Raw genomic sequence first — 20,681 nt, forward strand, 5'->3', positions numbered from 1 at the left:
AAAACATTAGGAGGGCACCACAATGACCAACCCTGATTTAAGAGTTATGTTTCTCCTTCAGCTCACCAACATGACATTACTTGGTTTGAAAGTTTAGAAGATGGAGAAATATTTAAGCTATGTGTTTCAGCCAATTGGTTTCATGAAATTTATGGGAGTGGGGTTTCCTCTGTGAACACAGGACTTTCTTTTGCCCTGGCTTCTCTTATTTCTTAGTATCAGTGAGTTCATTCTACTCTGATCAGCAGCACAATTAGATGCAAGCATGTCAAGCTGTAACTATAACCTATTAGGAACTTAAGGTTTGCTTGGGTTTTTGTAGCATCTATAGGAAACAGTGGACTCACTTACTAAAGAAAAGCATTGACTGTTAACTCTTTTGCATTCACAATCCCTGTTGCAAAGCACATATATTGTTGAACCAGAATTGAATCAAGAATGACAGGAAGAAACTCAAGGATAAACAAAATATAACTGTTGGTACGTGTGTGTTTTGTTTTTATTCCCTGTGTACTAAATGATTTTTTAATTCAAATATTGCAACTTACATTTGTTGAATTTTTTAAAAAAATATTTTTTACAAAACAGAGAAGGCATTCAATCACTGCACCAAGGTAAGGCATGCACCAAATACAAAGCCAATTGAAAATCAAGCATTTTCTTACTATGGAATTTACAGGGTTCAGATTAAAATGATATTTGAGGATATTGTATTTCCCAAAAGATGTTGCCTAGAAATAAACCATTTAATGTTTAACGGCCACCCTCAGGACTCACACAGCATGTGAACATTAAATTAATGAAGCTTGTATCAGCAGAGCCATTGGAGAATCTTAGCTATAGCACAATCCTAATTCTGGTGAATCAATTGGGGGTTTCCTCATTGACTTTATTGAGTGAAAAATGCACCCTGCACTGGTCCATCTCTTTCGTCCTAACAGTGTCTTGCCATCTATGAACAAGTGTGCAAGCAAGGGTTTTGTATAGGGTGGAACCCCTGGGCAATGATTATACTCGCACACTAACAATGCATCCTTGCTTGTCAGATACGAACAGAAAACCTTTGCAGCTCTAACACTTACCTTATATAAAAAAAATAGCACTGATCTGTGAACATTTTTTTTAAAGCATCAAATGGTGCCTCCCTTTTGGTCATTCTTCAGGGGTTGCTGAATGTGCTGATCTGGTTAGGAAGCATCGCCAAGAATAGGCTTTCAGAAGTTGCAGTTCAGTGACATCTGGAGGGTCAGTGGTTCCCCCACACCTGTTCTAAATAAACTTAACTTGCCCTTACCAGTGTCAGAAAGTAGCCAATTCTGACTACATTATCAGATACATAGCCCACAAGATAACCATGATCCCTGACTGCTCCATCGAGTATGCTGTATTTATGCTGATAGTCCGCTCCTCCACATGCAGCTGCTGGGTGACCTTGGGCCAGTCACACTTCTTTGAAGTCTCTCAGCCCCACTCACCTCACAGAGTGTTTGTTGTGGGGGAGGAAGGGAAAGGAGAATGTTAGCCGCTTTGAGACTCCTTAAAGGGAGTGAAAGGCGGGATATCAAATCCAAACTCTTCTTCTTCTTCTTCTAGCGATCCAAATTCAGTAACTGAACATTCCTTGTGGCTGCTTACTGATACAGTTGGAAACTGTGTAAGAGACGGTGTAAGATAGCTAAAGGAGATTAAACACAAGCAAACCCACACCTGATTCCTCAAGAAAAAAATGACCTGCTAGTGAATTAAAAAAGGCCCACAAACATGAAAGGGGACAAGGATCTCTTCCATATGAATCGGAGGAAATAAGTTTCACAAAAACTATTCCTAACATTTTCCTTCTCCTATTTGTAATATGCATGCACATGCTGCAGAAAGACATGTTATTAAAGCCAAGCCTTTTTTTGGAAGAGCGTTGTGTACATGGGCCTTCCTTTGTGTATGTGGGTCTTCCTTTGAGGCACATCCTATGAACAGACATGTATATGGAGGTGATGAGAGTAAGTGCTGCAATGGCATGGCTCAAGAGTGGGGAAGCATTGGTCATCCAGATATTGCTGAACCACAACTTCTATCAGCCCCAGCAAGTAGTTCAGCAAGATGCGGGAGACCAAAGACTATTCCCACCTGAATTAGCTAGTTGGGGGGAGATGAGAAACAGTGTGCACACAAAGAGAAAAGTGGGATAGAAGAGGGGTGGAAAGAGGGGAAAGCAAGAAATGGAGAAACACAAAAGGAGTAACTATACTAAGAAAAGATGCAACAGAAGGGATGGGAATGAAGGGAATAAGAAGGGGTAGATGTATGGAAGAAAACAAGCTGAGGAAAAAGGGTGAGAAGATGAGTGAGAAAAGGGAGGGGACAGGAAGGCAACTAGAGGACCAATGGGAAGAAGGATGAAGGAAAAGACAGGAGGAGCTTATCATTCTCTCCTTCCTCTCTCACACACATGGCAAGGACCTCTACTCTCCACGGAAGAGGCAGTTAGTCATGGCAAGGATTTTTTTGGGTGGCAAAACAAACAGACATTTTATGGGAGAAGGGGAAACAGTGCAAAAAAGCAAGAAGTATTACATTATTGTAGGCAAGATTAAGAGAGGGCACCTGATCACCCTTTGTCTCTGACTTAACATTAATAACGTGAATGTGTGTGCAGCGGCGTAGCGTGAGTTGTCAGCACCCGGGGCAACGCAAGTAATTTGCGCCCCCTAACCCGGGGCAAGGCAAGTAATTTGCGCCCCCCCAACCCCTAACCTACGAGTTGCCGCTGGCGCTGCCGCGCAAACAACGCTGCTTGCCCGGAGGAGGATGGAGGCAGAAGCAGCCGCCGCCTGTGGCTGGGCCGAGGGGATGGCGGCGGCGGCAGGGTGCAGAGGCTGCCCGTGCCCGGCCAGGCGTCGGTGGCGGCGTCGGCGCTGCTGCAGCGGCTGCTCCTCCTGCGAGCAGTGAGCGGAGCGCAGCCACAGCGACGGCGGGGGGCGCGCGCGCTAGGGCGCAAGGCTGGCGGTGGCGGCGGGGAGCCCGGCGGAGGAAGGAACTTGTCCCTTCCCTCTGGACTCGCGCCCCCCCAGATGTTGCGCCCGGTGCGGTCGGCACCCCTGGCACCCCCCACGCTACGCCACTGTGTGTGTGTGGTGATCTGTGTTGCCTATTAGTAACAAGAGAATGTGGTTTTCGAATGTCATGAGAAGGTGAGGTCTTTTATCTTAATTAGTAGATTAAATACAAGGAAGCTCCTGGCCAAGTTTCTTGAGAAGGAAAATGCATCCATACCATACCTGCCCATGCTCATTTCACAAGTTTTAAAATATTCAATCTGTTTGCCCTGTAAATATGGTTGTCATAGTCAGGACAGATTCTGACTTGGCAATCTCATAGGAACAGAAGAATTTGTCTTATACTGAGCCAAACCATTGGTCCACCTAGCTTAGCATTATCTGCAATCACTGGTAGCAGCTCACCGGGATTTCAGAAAGGGGTTTCTCTCAACTCTACTGTAGATGCTTGGAATTGGACCTCCTGCATGCAGCGGAGCAGATGCTATGGCCCTTCTCCAATAAAGGCATAAAGGCAACTCTGCAGTATAGTAATTAACACAATAACTATACAAGTGTGCCATAATTGCTATGTCTTCAGACCTCCTTTTATTCCATGTTAATTTAAAGGAACCCAAAGCCACTTCTCCAAGTCAATGCCAGCATGCCAATGTTGTCCATTCAGCTTGGTCCAAAATGGCAATGGAATTTCCAGATGGCCTCAAGCACAATTCTCCTCCGAGCTACGAGTGGCAGGCTGTGCTGCGTCAAACGTTTCCAACAAACGTTTGAGCAAACAAGCAAACGCTATGGGAGGATGCATACCAACCAGCATTCACCGTCTAACAAAGGAATTCTTGCTAACATTCAAGCAGTAAGTGAGCATTATTTACTGCTAGATTACAATAGAATTCCTGTGGTATCACATATTATATTCACATTAAAACCAAATGAGCTCATCGTGATTAATGTTACCACAATGAATGCTGGAGGAATTAGAAATGATTACCCACTCATTGTAAAGGGTTGCTGATAATTAGTGCTATTACACAAAAAGGTACATTTTAAGCAATCATCATAATTAATTCATTCTGCATTGTATTATGCAGTGCCGATAACAATGAGGTCTCCTGGTTCTTCCGTGGCTCTCACATGTACATCTGTCAACTCTCCTTTTGTAATGCCTCTCTCCAGATTAGTGTCAAGTGACAAACACGTCAATGGTTACCTGTGGGGGATCATATCCTGTTTTCTCCTCTTAAATGTTCTGCTATAGCAGTGAGTAAATCATTAAAAAAATATATACAATAGGCTATGCAGAATAATCTCAGTAAATATGAATGCCTTTAGTTAGGGCAAACAAAGTAGCAATGATCTAACATTAATCTTTTTTAGATACAAATGGAATACTTCCACCAAATGTAACTTAATCCAGAGGTGTTTGTTTTCATTTTATAACACTCTACGCTTCCTCTGAGGAGCTCAGAATGGCTCTGAGTCATCCCAGAACAGGTTCTGAGGGTGGTGGTGATGATGATGATTTGGCTTCTAAGTAGTTTACATGATGTACCAACCTTTCAGCAAGTCTGGGTTGGGGTCAGCTTAAGGTTCCATCTGGGCACCCATATATACTGCCTTATGTTGTATTAAAGCAGGGCTCACCCAAACATAAGGCAGGGCAAGATGGCTACTTCAGGCAGGGGATGTTGAAGTGACACTGCTGGCAACCTACCTAGCCATTTCCCTCTGTTGGATGGCAAGAGTTGTAAACACCATGTTGACCTGTCTTGTGCTTAACACCTTGCTGCTCTCAGGTGTTGTGGAGAACTCTTTCTTGACACCATTGTTGAAGAAAGTGTCAGCTGCCAGTCCACTTGGTTTCTATATGCCAAATGGAAAGCGTCGCCAAGTCCTTTGGGCCAGATAGTAAAGTGCCTTGAAAGGAAGTGGGATACAAACCAATTACATATAACACTATAATATCCTACCTTACGCATATTTCCTTTATCAGATACAAATCCTTTTTGGAGTTTAGCAACTTTGAAAGCCACTCCAAACAGCATAACCACTGGTGTGTCGTCAGACGGTCAGCATTGATATAATATCCTACCACGCTCTTCCAAAATATTAATTAAGAGCAAGAAAGGGAAGTTCTATGACACATCTAAGAGCGCTTTTTAAAATGCAAATGTTATGAGAACTTGCTTCGTATCAGAACTTACCACATTTTAATCAGAGCTGGGTATTTGCATGAGAGTTGTCGAATCGTGCCTTAGGCTGGGTTTCAATATGCCTCGGAGCTACAGCAGAACTGATGCGAAAAGCCCAGACTATTAGTCCATATGGAAACTCTCTCTCCCCTCCCCAGCAAGTGACAACTGATCTGTTTTGAGCAACAGCTCCAGCAGTATGGTAACAAGGCTTCAATGGCACCTAGAGCAGCTCTGTAAGGTGCTGTTTCAATGACCATCATCCTCAGTCTTAAATGAGAGCTAAATCTCCACCTTCCATGACAGCAGTCTCTCCATTCAAAGTGCTTCTGCTTTTTCTTAAGCTGTTGACACCAACAGAGTGGGAGATAGTGGTGTTCCACTAAGGATTCTCGGATGGAGTAAGAGTAGAGCAACACAACTTTCCCTGGCCAGAGAGGCACTTGCACAATGGTCTGCTGTTACTCTAGGATGCACATCAGCAGAGGGCAATTGCCTCTCCCACTATGAATCCATGGCTTCACCCTCTGGAGTCTGATTACATGGTCAGGACCACAACCATCAGAAGACTTGGCTGACTCTGCCAAGAGGGTTCTCCTTCCACATGGTTCTTGATTTCTCATATTTCCCCAGGTATGGGTTCAAACAGCCATGCCGCTAAGACAGCCATGCCATTGAGATAAACATAAGAGCAAGAGCCCACTTTAGATAACACCACTTAGGTACAACATCATAAATTCAGAAACATTTTCCTAGTGACTACATGATTTGCCCTTTAGGTAGGTCTCCTTTGTTACTTAGCAGCATGGCATAAATCACTATTACAAATGCCCTTTCCTTGAACAACTGTCATACATTCCCCTCTTCCTTTGTGCTTTCTGACAGTTCCAACTTGCATAAAACACCTGAAAATCATGTTTTCAACAAATGTATTCACCTGTGGATGATAAAATGAAAGAGGTGGCGGCGGATAGTGCTGAATTATAGGGTGGTGTTTAAAAGCTAAAGAAAGATAAAGTCTTGAGGTCTGCAGAGTTCAACATCCATTAAAATGTCTATTTTCAATAAACCTAGCTAAAAATGCAATTCAGCCATTCCTTTTTAGTCATGTCCAGAATAGCATTGACAAGGCAACTCCTTGCTGGCATTGAAGACATTGCAATTTCCCCCCTCTTGAATAACTTTGCATATTCTGGCATGATAGCGCAACAGGAAAGTGACATGACCTTCATTGCATCAATTTACAAGTGCGTAATATAGTTTAAATAGTGAACACTATATTCCTGAGAGCAATGCTCACTGATGAAAATGTTCCTGCTCTCATCTCACATTGAAAGGAAATGGGTTAACCTAACATGCTTACAGTTTCTCAAAAAAACCCCCCAAAACTTTCTGCAACTATATATAAAAAAGCTAGAATGAACGAATGTTAATAAATGCTCTTTGTCTTTGAAGTAGTAGAAGGTGGTGGTGTCAGACAGGACAGCATAATAGGTATTTAAAACAGTTGGAGGTTGGAAGCGATGCTGTCAGAGCTGCCCGAGGTCCTAGCTCACAAAGGACCAACGCCAGTCCGTTGTTATATACAAAAGTCTTTATTGAAGTTCATTTTCACTTCCACAGCCGCGGCGTGCAGCTCTACGTCTGAAACTCTAGACCGCTGAAGCTCCGTCTGAATCTCCTCCCCCCAGACACCAGTTTAAGACTCTAGCCTTGCTCCACCTCTTCCTTTGCTCTTTCCTCCTCTGGCTCCGCCTGTCAACTGGGGTCTCGCCCTTCCTAGACTCTTCTGACGCTGAGTCCCCTGAGTCTTCCCCCTGCTTCCGGCGGGCTTTGGGACCTGGTTCCCAATCCGGGTTTTCTGCTGTCCCGCGCGCCTGTACATTTGAACTTGGCGTGCGCGCCCAGCCAGCAACCTTCCTCCTGACCGTTACACTGCTCGTTCCTCCACTCTCCGATAGAGGCGTGGCCAGCCCTGACTCATCTCCTCTCCCTGCTGGAGGAGACGCTGGCCCTGACACATGGGATTCTTCCCCCCCACTACGTTCTGGTGGGGAAGCTGGCCCTGATTTCCAGCTGCTGCTTTGGGAGTCCCCGCTGGCCCCTTGTTTCTGGTTTGTCCCCCCTGGGACCCCCCTCGCCCTGACCATCGGCGCCTCCTTCTGGGAATCTTCTGATTCGCTGGAGAAGCTCATGGAATCTCTCGGGTCACTGCCATCCTCCCCTACGCTGCCCTCAGATTCTTCCCCTTCGCTCTCCATTTCCTCTCTCCCCTGTGCCTCTGTCCCTGAGCCCCTGACAGATGCTTTTTTCAATGCAACAACAAACAACCCCCCCCCAAATAAAAAAACACGAATGGAATTTGTATAACTTGGTTCAAATGTTGATTCTAAACTTCATAACTGTGTAATTAGCCACAGAAACTCGGCAGCCTTGGGGTCAGAGAAGCTTCCATGTACAAAAGGGTGTACCCTGCGATGAGGGGTGTGGGTGGCGCTGTGGTCTAAACCACTGAGCCTCTTGGGCTTGCTGATCGGAAGGGCGGCAGTTCGAATCTGTGCGGCAGAGTGAGCTCCCGTTACTCTGTCCCAGCTTCTGCTAACCTGGCAGTTCAAAAGCATACTAGTGCAATTTGATAATTAGGTACCACTGCGGCGGGAAGGTAAATGGTGTTTCTATGCCCTCTGGCACTCGTCCTGGTGTCCCATTGCACCAGAAGTGGTTTAGTCATGCTGGCCACAAGTGAGCGCTGCACACCATAGTTGCCTTTGACTGGACTTAACCGTCCAGGGTTCCTTTACCTTTACCTTACCCTGCTATGAAGCAATAAATGCTCATTTCCCATTGCACATGTGGAACCTACAGGAGCAATTGACATATTCTGCATGCAATGACCTATGCACGACCCTCTTAAAAGTTTAGACTTCTTTCTCCAAATAAGCAGCTTGGGAAGGTGGGTTTAAAAATTTGGTGCTTTATCTTGCATAGTTTCCATTTATTTTGATGGCACTTGTTTAGAAGAACTTCCCAATGGATACTATGTCACTAGCCTTTTACATGTTTTTTTTAAGCATCAGTGCTAAGCTCAGAGAAACAGGATACAAATGCAAATTAATATAAATTGCACACAATCTGGCACTACTCGTATGCTGCTAATGCAATATGTTACTGTGTTTATTCTAGAGCAGTAGAGGTACACTTTTTGCTCCAACCCTGACATTATGTCTTTTCCTTTGACCATGTTGATCATTGGTTGTCTGAGGCAAAAGCACAAGGGCCTACTGTCAGGTAGGGAATGTGTATGTCTGGGACACCTGTACAACTGAGTGCCACGATTGTGCACAGACCCACATGCAAGCAAGAGCCAGCACATTGGGGTTTCACCAAGAAACAAACTCTGAAAGACTTCTTCCAGAAATGGTTGTTGTTTAGTCGTTTATTCGTGTCCGACTCTTCGTGAGCCCATGGACCAGAGCACGCCAGGCACTTCTGTCCTCCACTGCCTCCCGCAGTTTGATCAAACTCATGCTGGTAGCTTCAAGAACACCATCCAACCATCTCATTCTCTGTCGTCCCCTTCTTCTTGTGCCCTCCATCTTTCCCAACATCAGGGTCTTTTCCAGGGAGTCTTCTCTTCTCATGAGGTGGCCAAAGTATTGGAGCCTCAGCTTTACGATCTGTCCTTCCAGTGAGCGCTCAGGGCTGATTTCCTTCAGAATGGAGAGGTTTGATCTTCTTGCAGTCCATGGGACTCTCAAGATTCTCCAGAAATGGACCTTCATGTAAAATTCGTTGAGGTGTGTGGGGTTTTTTTTAACAATCAAGAGGTGTATAAATTTTATTAAATAAATAAGTAATACTTGATTTGCACAATGGGACTTGTTGGCTCCCTCATTACTACAGTCCCCTGTATCCTAAAAAGATGCTTCCGAAAGATGAAGGACCCTCCAGAACAGAGGTTGGCAACCTAAGGCCCATGGGCCAGCTGCGGCCCATGAGCCTCCCAGAACCAGCCCATGGCTGGTTCCGTGGATCGGCGTGGGGATTCCGTGGTTTTTGTGTGTGGAGCAAGCACCTTTCCCACCACCGTCAATATTTTCCCACCCCTCTCCATCACTGCGGCGGAACCACCTCCCTCCTCCCTCCTCCTGGTGCAGCAAATCGCCGGCCAGACGCCTGCAAAGGTTTGAGGCCCTGGCCAATGGATGAACGGCAGCTGTGCATGTTTGAGAGGAGGAAGGGGGCTGGGCTGAGCTGGCCGAGCGCAAGCCCCGAGAGAAGCCCCTCTGCTGTATGCACATGCATGCGCACACATGCACTCTGCCACCAAGAGGTTTGTGGTGCTGTGAACCAGCCATCCCCCAAAAAAGCTTGCTGACCCCTGCTCCAGAACAACATGTGATGGAGCTCTGGTGTGTGTGTGTGCGCGCGTGCGTGCGCGTGTCTAGTGTGATGAAATTTTTTTTTCAAGTCCCTACATTATTTGATTCATGATACATGATTCATATCCAAGTTTGCTAGCACTGAAGAACAGGTTAGAAATGACTGGTTTATTCAGAGAAATGACTTGGTTGCAACATTGCCAGAAGTATATCCTGCTAATCTGATACATGGTACCTATTGCACTATAAATTGAACTGAATGAAGACACTGGATTTAGCAGAAGGGTAGTTGACAGGATGGCAAATGTACCAGTTGCACTGCTACTTATTAACATCATTAGACATGGGTGCCTTCATTGGGGAGGCCTTTGGTACTTGTCATTCCCTCATCATCAATCAGCGGCAAATCCTCGTGAATCCCTAATCTAGGTCTCCCAGGTTGATTCTAATAATTTTGCAAGGAGCTGCCAAAAATTACTTATTGTTCTGTTAATCATTGCTAATAGGAACAGAGGATGTTTTGAGATGCCCCATGAAAATCATACTAATTAGAAATGTCTGAATTCATACAACTCCTCAGAGATTAATTTATTCATCATAATCAGTTAATCACTTTTTTCCTTACATAATTAGACAGTGCCTGGTGGAAAGGAGAGCTCCTTTTGTTCTTCTGGAAAGAAGAAGACTACTGTATGAGCTGACAGAATGCAAGGCTGAGATTGTAGGCTTGCCTATCAATTCACATTCAAAGCCTGGACATGCTGATTAGAGCAGGTGCCTTTATTGCCCATTCTTCCAAAAATCAGTTTTCCCCCCCACAGCAGATATGATTTTTGCTAAATAGAATACACATTTTTCCTATTGGAAAAGAGATTTGCATTCATTCTTCCTTTACAGAGTGATGGAAGACCTTGCTTCCCAATGTAGGGTGTTTTCACACATTCAACATGTCTTCTTTCCTTCTATTTGTGTGCATGAGGGATCATTAATGCAGGGCAGCTAGTGGAAGAGATGTGTTGCTAAACGGAATGCGTATTATAAACCAGGCTTCCCTGACCTGATGCCATTAGAACTTTCAGACTACAACTCCCATCCGCCTCAGCCAGTTTAGTCAATGGCCAGGGATTATGGGAGTTGTAGTCCAACAGCATGTGGAGGGTCCTAGGTCGGAGAAGGCTATTCTGGACAAAGCAGCCAAGCGAGATTGAAAGTGCAACTCTACACATTCTGGCGTAGATCCTACTAACTCCCAGATAAGTAGGCATTGAATTGCAGCCTGTCAAGAAAAAGCGTCCTAGCATAATACGTTGAAACTAAAAGGCAGGGGATTTTTATATTTAGGTGTATGTTACACTTCGCTCTTTTACATGGCGCCATCACATAAACTGCCAAATCAACAATCCACCCATTTTCCAGCATGTGAAGTGGTGGGAGCATTTTATTTCAGGTAACAAACCTTACCAATGACTAGGTGCCATGTTGTGTGGCAGTGCTAAATCTGGTGCCTTCGGCCTGAGGTTCTGACCCTCAGAGTGGTCAAAAATTAAGAGTACAGGAAAAATTATTTTTTTGCACCCATTGTGAACATATCGTGCAGGCAGCAGTGGCCATAGTTTGAATATTACTGGCATTCTCTCAGCAACTAAAGTAATTCATGGAGACATAGTTAAGTACAGAAGAAGAGGAATGCCCATGAAGAACAGCATTCAACAGCACAACAGACTTCCTCGGGAGGTTTGGAGATCTCCTTCATTGGAGGTTTTTAAGCAGAGGTTGGATGGCCATCTGTCATGGATGCTTTAGTTGAGATTCCTGCATTGCAGGGAGTTGGACTAAATGACCTTTGGGGATACCTTCCAATTCTATGAATCTATGAAGAGCCAACATACTAGACTGAACATCAAATCCCTCAGAACAATCACAAATGAAGTTGTGAATTATGGCCCCAGAAGGGAAATAGTTGCCCTGCAAATTTTGACCTTTTCCGTATTTATGCAGATCAAAATTTCTTCGATTTTTGTTTGCTTAAATCCCAGAGTTCTGTATCTGGAACCCATCAATGTCCTACATGGGGGGAAAACACACACATGGATCATAAGCCCAGCCCTCCCATGTGAGCATATGGGAATGGAGTTAATGGAGAAATGGGGGTTGGCAGAAGGAACTCTAATCCCCGTATTCTCCAATATCACCAAATGTTCCAACACCATGAATGGATCTCATAAAAATAAAGGGCATCCATGTGTAAACTAACTCTTGCTTTTCGGACGGCTTTGTCTTCAGATAAGCGAAGTGGCATACACTGAGGTTTCCTTAAAGGCTAAGTGGTAGATTATTTTTATTTTTCTCATCATGCATGCAGCTTCATCTGCATTTACTGCTGCAGGTACCAATATGTCTAGACCTCCTCTTTTCTCATTTACATGAATATTTAGGGATAATTAATCCTTGCTCAATACACGTTGTAACAAAGTTTCATTTGCAAACAAAACCAGAAAATGCCCGGTGTTGGCTACCTACCTAATGTTTTCATGCATATGGTGACATTTACTAAATAATCCTGAAGCTTCACTGGGAAACAGCAGTGTGTGTGTGTGTGTGTGTGTGTAGGAATGGGAGGGGTGGGGTTTTATTCTTATAGATTTTTGTAGAGGAGATTTTTATCACAAGATCTATGCCTTTGTATTGAGGAGATACAACAAGGCTCAAACACATACATGAGGGGGTTTAAGCTGCACCATGCCCATTCTTATGCCACCACCACCACCATATGCACTGGCCACTCCAGCTCCTTTGGACCCACACATTAACCAGCAAATTGAAGGGGCATATGTATAGGGTTTTACCAGAGATGTGCAATCCTGACTGACCGTTTCCCTGTCAGCTTGGAGTAGCTATATGCTCGCATGGCTCTTCCATGTGGGAACATGGTGCAAAACCCTGAGGTACAGGGTTGGTGCTTATGGAAAGTGTAGGCCTAATTCCATAAATCCCTCATAGGTGAAAAAAATGACACCATACCATTCAAATGAACCCTACTAATCTTAAGTTGTCATTGGAGGTTTCTTAGATAATCATTAGTAGTGATTAGACGTGTATCTGCAAAATGGGGGCCTGTACAAGATGGAATCTGCTAAACTGGTCAAACTAGTCGCTTTGTAAGATAATGGCCTCAACTGGCCATGTTGCCTTGGAGACAACTGAGCTATGATGAGTGATAGACATTTCCCCCACCCCTTCATCTGGCTGGAGGCAACGTATTTTTCTGAATAGGAGAACAATAGCCAGGGCTATGCTGCATGTTTAGCGCTGACTGGAAGATATAAAGAAAGAGGCTTCTTGCTCTGTGCATGCATGGCTATGTCTTTTGGCACCCTTCTCACCTGAAAACTTAATGGAGAAGCAAAACCCATTGGATTGTTAATGCTATGAGCCCTCCCACCTTATGTTCAGGTTGTATATATCTCTCTGTGTAAATGAAACCATATATCTTAAAGATACCACAGTCTCCACTGACCTTCATTCCAAGAAAACCAAACTGGCACTCCTGAAGCTCAGATATTGGGATGCATTCAACAACATCCACTATCTCAGTTTCTTGTCATAGGCTGTTCACGACTAGTAAAGAGCCCTCCAGATCATGCCACTGCCCTAGGCAGCTCCCAAATAAATAAATACTTAAATCTTCCACCTTCTGGAACCATCAATGTGCATTGTGTTTTTTAAAAGTACTAAAGAGGACAGATCACAGCCTCAGGGAGAAACCAATGAGCATCTATTACAGTTATGTATAGTTAGACTTAGTTGCAATACGGAACAGAGATCTGATTATTCATAGACTGTGATTGAATATCCTGACGTGAACATCAAAAACAAATATAATTCCAGTGCAATAGCTGAATTCTATTTTTACAAAGGATTTAATAGTATTTTAAAGATAAATTACATCTACGCAAAATGAATGAAAGTATGCTCATTTTCCACATTTGGATAAGATTAAAGTGTTTATTAGAATTTATTAGAACCATTAATTACTTTCATCTAATTTATTCTACTTTTGTGTCTGAGTAGAAGACGACTGGATTGGGAGAATTTCATGCATTCCTATAATTAATTACATATCAAATTTCTCAATAAGATTCCATTTTTTTCCCTGTCTCAAATGGTATTGATTTTTTTTTCAAATTACAGAATGCCAATATTAATTATGAAAACATTATGAGTTTCCATTTTATAAGCATTGCCAGATTTCATGCATGCAGAATGAGAGTTTGATGTGTGAGTGGGTGGTCCAGTGCAGAAAGTGTTGGGTAATGTATACATCCATATAAACCAATGTAAGATGTAGTTATGAATACATTTCCCATGAAGACATTTCACTAAAGCTGTTGAAAAATATAAAAGGTCAGGCTGTTGCTGGAAAGCACCTGTTAATTTCCTGAAATTCCAAGTCTTTTTATGAGTCATGTTAATCATTATGTTGCTTGCTCCGAGGCAAAGATATGCTATGGGGTGAAAAATGTAGAGCCCCATTAAGTCTCACTGGTTAAGTAAGGAGCTATGTAAGCAGGTTTTTCCTTTAAAATGGGGCATTTAAGCCTAGATGAAAATCTTCCCTCCTGAAATCTCTCTCTACACCTCTGAAAAGGCATCCCTACATTATTTGAACCTGTGTTTCTGGTTCTCAGATGGAGTGGGTTTACAGAAATCCTGCCTGAAAGACTAGTGGTGTCTATATGTTCTTGTCCAAATATTTCCATTTTTAGGCTCCAGAGATTCGCGTAAATTAGATAAGACACAGATAAGCAGACCAAGAACCTGGGGCTCATCCAACCCAAACGCAGATTCTGAGCATGGGAGGTTTGTGGACTTGACTACTTCAAAACAGGAAAATGAGAGACTTGTGTCTCTGCTAAGCAGATGCTTTACTTCCCAAAACCTTTCAAGTCACATGGTTCCTGGTAGGTGTCAGGGGTGAGGGTGGGTTGTGGATATGAAACTTTTTAAAAAATATATAACAAAAATAAATATATCACATGCATAATTTCATGCATTGATGTGAGCTGGCACGGCTACGGCATCATATTCCCATGTGTAAATTACTTCTCCCTCAACTAAATAGGAGCAAATGAGCAACTGAAGAAGGAAATGATATATTTTAATCCCCAATCTACTGGCATTGGCATTTTTGTTTTTGTTTTTCTTGTGGCTGCCATTTCCCCCTACCTCCCATACTGTGTGTCTGTAGAATGATAGCATTCTCACTTCAATTGTCTGCAACATAGTGCAGCGTGATGAGGTAAATCTTTTTCCGAAGCCAGGATGAGAGCAATGCTTCCTGCCCTCACTCATAATTGGGGCCAAGAACGAAAATGGCCACTTCCAGGGATCCTTATGATAAATTTGTGGCTGGTTTAGCACTTTTCTCAACACTCCACTCCATAACGTCCGAAGAAAGCTAGCTCTGAGAGTGAGGGTGAAGTGAACATGGAAAACATTTTGATGGACTCCTGTTTTGAGCCCTTAAAGCAGGCATCCCCAAACTCGGCCCTCCAGATGTTTTGGGACTACAATTCCCATCATCCCTGACCACTGGTCCTGTTAGCTAGGGATGATGTGAGTTGTAGTCCCCAAACATCTGCAGGGCCGTGTTTGCCTATGCCTGCCTTAAAGGAATAAGACATTGTTGGCAAGTGTGTTTTATGTTTGCTGTTCAATATGTTTGCAATGAAGTAATAAGCATTAACTGCAAAGGATGTGTGGAGTTCAGATCTGGGCTAGTACATTGGAGATTAAATTTAGATAGATAGATTATCTGCCTTTCATCCAAAGATCTCAAGTTTTGGAACCGCTGTCTTATATGATACAAAAACTGCTTTTGAAAATCTCCTACATTTCAAAAGGGTTTGTCTTATGGCACAAGGCAGCCCAGATCCCTTTCTGAGCATGTGGAACTAGTTGTGAGGGCCTTTTGACCCCAGCCATCATTTCTAACCTAAACCATTTGCAATATAAATCTAATATAATCCACTTGCAGTATAACCTGATATAATCTGCTTGGCAAGAGACTTTCCCCTTCTTGTTTGCTATAGAATTGACTCAGTTGCCCCTCAGTTGCTCCTCAGCTGTATTCTGTATGACCCCTTTGTTCTGTGAAAAATGGTACAATTGAGATGCCCATCAGATAAATGATCGCAAACTGTCTTCCTGAACATTGCACTGCTAACTCAGGGTTAACATTTGCAATCCTAAATCTCCCCTGACTAGAACCTGTCAGTGAGGCTAAGCAACTGAAATATATATACTTGGGGTGCACTGACAGGTTGAATTATTGTCTTCTGTGAACTGATCTGAGTACAAAGTCAGTTTTGCTTCAGACTTCACTTGACTTTAACCCTATCCTCATGGGGAGAACTTGGTATTATAGCCTCCTAAACTATTTGGACCTTTATGGACATAATTACATTTACAGGATGGCTTCTGCGTTTCCTTTTAAATCTGACTCAAATACAGTCTGTTCATGTAGCTGTAGAGATTTTCCAGAAAATTCCTGCTCTGTGAGGTAATGGCTCTATGAATCTTATCACTTGAACACATTTCTACTTGCCTTATTGTTTTTGAGAGATAAATACAGCAAATCTCAGATCATTCAGTTCGATTGATGTTGCTGGACTTTCCACTCATTAACAAATAATTTCCAGATAGGGACAAACACTCAGAAGGCTTGATAATCCTTAACATTCCCACAATGCCTCTCTCTTACTCTGAAATAATGCTGGCTATCTCTTCATTCACTGGATGAAGTGCTGAGCACCTTACAAATAGATTTAGATATGATAAGAGACAGACAAGTGTCTAGGCCTAAATTCTGGGCTTGAAATTCATGAAAGTTATGGAAAGTAAAAGGGGGGGGGGGAGAGAACAGCACTGAGTGTTTAAGGTTTTATTTCTGACAAATGACAGAATCTGTTTTTCAGATATGTGTTATCTAAGCTAGTAGATTTTTAAAGAGCAGTTCTAAATGCAAGAGACAGGAAATAAGTAGGACAGTAGCCTGAAAAAGCAGCCGACAGAAGTTGAAACACAGCATTCAGTTCTGACATTGCTCCCCCACCTTCAAGGAATTACCTTCACTTTCTGCACATACTTTAGAAACTAAAGCAAGAACTACTGAAGAAATGTGGAGGGGGATTGCCATCTATTTATTTTGAAGTATTTCTCACTCATTTTTCAACTGTAGATATTCAAAGCAAGTTACACAAATAATGATAAAAGAGAGAGCAAATAAACTGAAATATTGCCTACTATTGTACTTTCCAGAAACAGCTGCAGATATGTTTGCTTCAATGAACTTTTCGAGCTGGATGGAAAGGGCTCTGCATTAGGAGTTCCTTTTGTACTGTTTTTAAACATATCTTCACGGATGTTTCTGTACTGTTTTGAAAACCAATTATGAAAACTGTTTTTTATGATTTGTTTGTAAATCACTTTGAGGCACATATAAAAGGTGATTGATAAATTGGTCAATAAATCACACAAGCACACACTACTTGCCTTTTAATTTACACAGTTTAAAAGATGGCTTACATTAATCAAAATCAAACTGGCATCAGCAGCAACTCTGTGTAACAATGGGCTTTGTTCTGGCATAAAAAAACCTTCCAAAAATGGTGTGAGTTGAACATCTCTAGGGGTTCTTTTCCACACTGGGGGCATCAATAATGAAAAGGTCCCATGTGTCTAGCAGCAACCAGCCTCTGAATCTGTGACAAGCAGAGTAGAGCCACTGAATAAGATCACAATGGCCAGCTTCATATATGGGAAAGTGTGTTTTCCTTCATGGAGAGCACGTGTTGCAGCGGGGGCTGCCAGGACACTCCAAAGTAGGGGGCTGGCTAATTGATCGTTGGCCACTGATGCGATTGGGGCTTCCCTTGTTGTTGGGAAGAAGTTAATGTTGCCATTTGTTGATTGACAGCCAGAAATGCTAAAACTCATTGCATGAGGCTAGGGCTTCCTTTTTTCGCCCGTGCATCGGATTACCCGCCCCCCCCCCCCCCAGAATTAGGGTTGTTTGCTTTGACCTTGCTATGCCTGTCATGGGGTCGTCAGCTCTTGGGGCAGGGCCCGGTAGGAATTTTGTCCATCTGGCTGATTGGCTGGGGCCATTTGGTTTTTGCCTACTGTGTAGCAAATTGTCACAACTTGTAAGGTTGTGGTTAGGCATTGGTTTATGGTTTGGTTGGTTGAGGGGCATGGATTGGCTGTGCCTGCCCCTCTAATGCTGCTGCTGCAAGGGATTCCGTTAAAGGAATCGGGGGCTAACTATTGCTTGTCCACTTTGTCAAGGGGGCTCGGGCCATAGCAATGAGTTCCTGGTTGCATTTGGGGAGGGCTGAGGGCAGGTTCCCTGCTTCCTCACTACCCCCCAAGTGTATTCCCCTATTCTGACTTTCGCATCGTGCGGATGTCAGTCTGTCCCCCATGGTGGGGACAGATAGTCACAACCAATGCCTAAGCAACCACTCACATTTTTGTATTTTAATAAAGTTGTGGCCAAAATTATGCCAAAAACCTTAAACAAAAAATTCTGTGTGATGTGTGAGTTATTGGGGTGGCCTGAGGGACCTCGACATGCAATTAGTTATCCTTTTCTTATTCCTGGCCTCAAACCATATGCAGTATTAAAGACTGTGAAGTATTCTCAGAAACAAAGAAGCAAAGATCACCAATGTTGAAGCAATTATTCTTCAACATCAACTTCGTTGGACTGGACATGTTGTGCAGATGCCTGATTATCATCTTCCAAAGCAACTACTCTATTCCAAACTTTAAAATGGAAAGTGTAATACTGGTGGTCAAAGAAAGAGGATTAAAGACTGTCTCAAGGCAAATAAAAAAAAAGTAGGATAAACACTGACAACTGGGAAACACTGGCCTGCGAGTGCTCCAACTGGAGAACAGCCTTTACCAAAGGTGTCATGGGCTTTGAAGATACTCAAACTCAGGACAAAAGAGAGAAACGTGCTAGGAGGAAGGCAATCTTGGCAAATCCACACCGTGATCAATTCCTGCCTGGAAACCAATGTCCCCACTGTGGAAAGACATGTGGTTCCAGAATTGGCCTCCACAGTCACTTATGGACTCATTGTTAAAACTGTTTATGGAAGACAATCTTACTCGGCTATGAGTGATCACCAAAGAAGAATAATTCTCAGAAACGCACAGGAAGTCAGTGAGGATATTTTAATACTGATGAAATGTGTTCAAATTGGCTGTCTCCAGTCAGCAGTTTGGCTACTACATTTTACATTTATTGAAGTGTGCAAGTACCCAAAGGCATCCACAGATATAACACATTGCAGGGCAGAGCAATCTTGACCCCCTGAACAGCTGTTAGCTTCCTCTTTGCTTCTGTATGCCTATATGATTATAGCCCACAATCAATCGTGAAATCTGCTAAAAGAAAATGGCATCAATTCGCCTTCAGACTTTAAGGAACACAGAGGAGAACAGGAAGCCCAAGTGGCTCACGCCTCCAGTTCCCTGGTCTTCCTTTTATTTATACATCTGTTCTGCCCTTGCATCAAGAGATTGCACATCTCAAAAGAGGAGAAGTTGCAACATTATGTTGTTGTTGTTTAGTTGTTTAGTCGTGTCCGACTCTTCATGACCCCCAGGACCAGAGCACGCCAGGCACTCCTGTCTTCCACTGCCTCCTGCAGCTTGGTCAAACTCATGCTGGTAGCTTCGAGAACACTGTCCAACCATCTCATCCTCTGGCATCCCCTTCTCCTTGTGCCCTCAATCTTTCCCAACATCAGGGTCTTTTCCAGGGAGTCTTCTCTTCTCATGAGGTGGCCAAAGTATTGGAGCCTCAGCTTCAGGATCTGTCCTTCCAGTGAGCACTCAGGGCTGATTTCCTTAAGAATGGATAGGTTTGATCTTCTTGCAGTCCATGGGACTCTCAAGAGTCTCCTCCAGCACCATAATTCAAAAGCATCAATTCTTCGGCGATCAGCCTTCTTTATGTTAGTATGAAGAAATGCAGAGGACAGGAAGTATGGGCTAGTGTGCTTCCTGTTCCTCTCTATCTCGTAACCGCAGAAGACTCTCTGAGTTATACTGGAATGAGAAATAAGCTAGGTAGTTTTTAGTCCTACAAATCATGTTTAAAAGACAATGGAGGTCATTCATTTCCCAGTGGAAAAGAATAACATGCCATAAGCTATTTTTGGTTCCAGTTTAACAATGTTAATTGAAATCCAAACTGGCAATAAGATTGCTGGAATTTCAAAGGCTGAAGACAAAGGTAAGATGTGGTGTCAACGTAGAAAGCTACGTGTAGCTTAAAATGTGCAAAGACAGAAAGTGACAGAGTATAATTATTACTCTAAAGGAGAAGAAGAAGAAAAAAACAGTTCTTAAGGTTCATTTCAGGCATACTAATTTTAGAACACCAGTGAACAAGAAAATCTTCAAATGTCAGGCTAGTTAAAACATAAGTCTGCAAATTATGGATGCAATCCAACTGCATTAAAATCAATGACAAGTTTTGCAACTGAATTAAATAGGAGGTATATTGAACACGGTGACTTTATTATTCCATTACCTAATCTGCATCTGTGTTTATTTACAGCCCAAAGTGATTACGCTCCTCATTTTATATGTTAGGGTCGTTAAAATTGTGTTCTTGTTGTCACTTGTTGGTTTTCTAATATGTGTTTGTATTTTTCTTTGAAGAGAATTACCTGGAACAATATACCAGTCAAAACTCAGGCAAGAAACACCCAGTGAGTGCTTCAACATCTGTGGCTAGATTACAGAATAAAAATGAAATGTATTTTAAAAATGAATAATGATTTATTAAAATGCAGTGTAGTCTGTATGACTATTACCAATAGCAGCTATTAGTTGCTTTGGGATAGAAGCTTCATTTTTTCTCACCTTGAAGGAGTCAAGAATTCAGTGTAATCTATGAGTTTTTTGTTGAAGACCAAGATAGAAGAAAACGGAGTATACCATATAGTGCCTAGACTAGTGATACTACTACTAAT

General features: G+C 42.9%; 1 long non-coding RNA gene across 1 annotated transcript; it reads left to right on the forward strand.

The window, feature by feature from the left end:
- The first annotated feature begins 391 nt into the window (after positions 1 to 391).
- On the forward strand, positions 392 to 20,439 carry LOC308586846. Its single transcript, XR_014008096.1, has 3 exons — positions 392 to 480; positions 3,663 to 3,906; positions 20,370 to 20,439. It is a non-coding gene; the product is annotated as an uncharacterized lncRNA (long non-coding RNA).
- The last annotated feature ends 242 nt before the right edge of the window (positions 20,440 to 20,681 follow it).

This window comes from Podarcis bocagei (genome assembly GCF_964188305.1).
Source record: "Podarcis bocagei genome assembly, chromosome: 5".
NCBI lineage: Eukaryota > Metazoa > Chordata > Lepidosauria > Squamata > Lacertidae > Podarcis > Podarcis bocagei.